This window comes from Durio zibethinus, unplaced genomic scaffold (assembly GCF_047325235.1).
Source record: "Durio zibethinus cultivar Kanyao isolate XHJ-2024 unplaced genomic scaffold, ASM4732523v1 HiC_scaffold_391, whole genome shotgun sequence".
NCBI classification, from domain to species: Eukaryota; Viridiplantae; Streptophyta; class Magnoliopsida; order Malvales; family Malvaceae; genus Durio; species Durio zibethinus.
Genome location: NW_028323014.1, coordinates 542,501 through 544,511, shown reverse-complemented (window position 1 = coordinate 544,511; position 2,011 = coordinate 542,501).

The window sequence follows — 2,011 nt, the reverse complement described above, 5'->3', positions numbered from 1 at the left end:
AGCGTGTGCCGATGGTGGTCGAGGCAACCTGCCGCACCAGGGCCCAGCGTGTGCCGATGGTGCTCGAGGCAACCGACCGCACCAGGGCCCAGCGTGTGCCGATGGTGGTCGAGGCAAGCGCCCGCACCAGCGCCCAGCGTGTGCCGATGGTGCTCGAGGCAACCGACCGCACCAGGGCCCAGCGTGTGCCGATGGTGCTCGAGGCAACCTGCCGCACCAGGGCCCAGCGTGTGCCGATGGTGCTCGAGGCAACCTGCCGCACCAGGGCCCAGCGTGTGCCGATGGTGGTCGAGGCAAGCGCCCGCACCAGGGCCCAGCGTGTGCCGATGGTGGTCGAGGCAACCGCCCGCACCAGGGCCCAGCGTGTGCCGATGGTGCTCGAGGCAACCTGCCGCACCAGGGCCGAGCGTGTGCCGATGGTGCTCGAGGCAAGCGCCCGCACCAGGGCCCAGCGTGTGCCGATGGTGGTCGAGGCAACCTGCCGCACCAGGGCCCAGCGTGTGCCGATGGTGCTCGAGGCAACCGACCGCACCAGGGCCGAGCGTGTGCCGATGGTGGTCGAGGCAAGCGCCCGCACCAGGGCCCAGCGTGTGCCGATGGTGCTCGAGGCAACCGACCGCACCAGGGCCGAGCGTGTGCCGATGGTGGTCGAGGCAAGCGCCCTCACCAGGGCCCAGCGTGTGCCGATGGTGGTCGAGGCAACCTGCCGCACCAGGGCCCAGCGTGTGCCGATGGTGCTCGAGGCAACCGACCGCACCAGGGCCGAGCGTGTGCCGATGGTGCTCGAGGCAAGCGCCCGCACCAGGGCCCAGCGTGTGCCGATGGTGGTCGAGGCAACCTGCCGCACCAGGGCCCAGCGTGTGCCGATGGTGCTCGAGGCAACCTGCCGCACCAGGGCCCAGCGTGTGCCGATGGTGGTCGAGGCAAGCGCCCGCACCAGGGCCCAGCGTGTGCCGATGGTGGTCGAGGCAACCGCCCGCACCAGGGCCCAGCGTGTGCCGATGGTGGTCGAGGCAACCGCCCGCACCAGGGCCCAGCGTGTGCCGATGGTGGTCGAGGCAACCTGCCGCACCAGGGCCCAGCGTGTGCCGATGGTGCTCGAGGCAACCGACCGCACCAGGGCGGAGCGTGTGCCGATGGTGGTCGAGGCAAGCGCCCGCACCAGGGCCCAGCGTGTGCCGATGGTGGTCGAGGCAACCTGCCGCACCAGGGCCCAACGTGTGCCGATGGTGCTCGGGGCAACCGACCGCACCAGGGTCGAGCGTGTGCCGATGGTGCTCGAGGCAAGCTGCCGCACCAGGGCCCAGCGTGTGCCGATGGTGGTCGAGGCAACCGCCCGCACCAGGGCCCAGCGTGTGCCGATGGTGATCGAGGCAACCTGCCGCACCAGGGCCCAGTGTGTGCCGATGGTGGTCGAGGGAACCTGCCGCACCAGGGCCCAGCGTGTGCCGATGGTGGTCGAGGCAAGCGCCCGCACCAGGGCCCAGCGTGTGCCGATGGTGGTCGAGGCAACCGACCGCACCAGGGCCCAGCGTGTGCCGATGGTGCTTGAGGCAACCTGCCGCACCAGGGCCCAGCGTGTGCCGATGGTGGTCGAGGCAAGCGCCCACACCAGGGCCCAGCGTGTGCCGATGGTGGTCGAGGCAACCTGCCGCACCAGGGCCCAGCGTGTGCCGATGGTGCTCGAGGCAACCGACCGCACCAGGGCCGAGCGTGTGAGGCAAGCGCCCGCACCAGGGCCCAGCATGTGCCGATGGTGCTCGAGGCAACCGACCGCACCAGGGCCGAGCGTGTGCCGATGGTGCTCGAGGCAAGCTGCCGCACCAGGGCCCAGCGTGTGCCGATGGTGGTCGAGGCAACCGCCCGCACCAGGGCCCAGCGTGTGCCGATGGTGATCGAGGCAACCGACCGCACCAGGGCCCAGCGTGTGCCGATGGTGCTCGAGGCAACCTGCCGCACCAGGGCCCAGCGTGTGCCGATGGTGCTCGAGGCAACCTGCCGCACCAGGGCC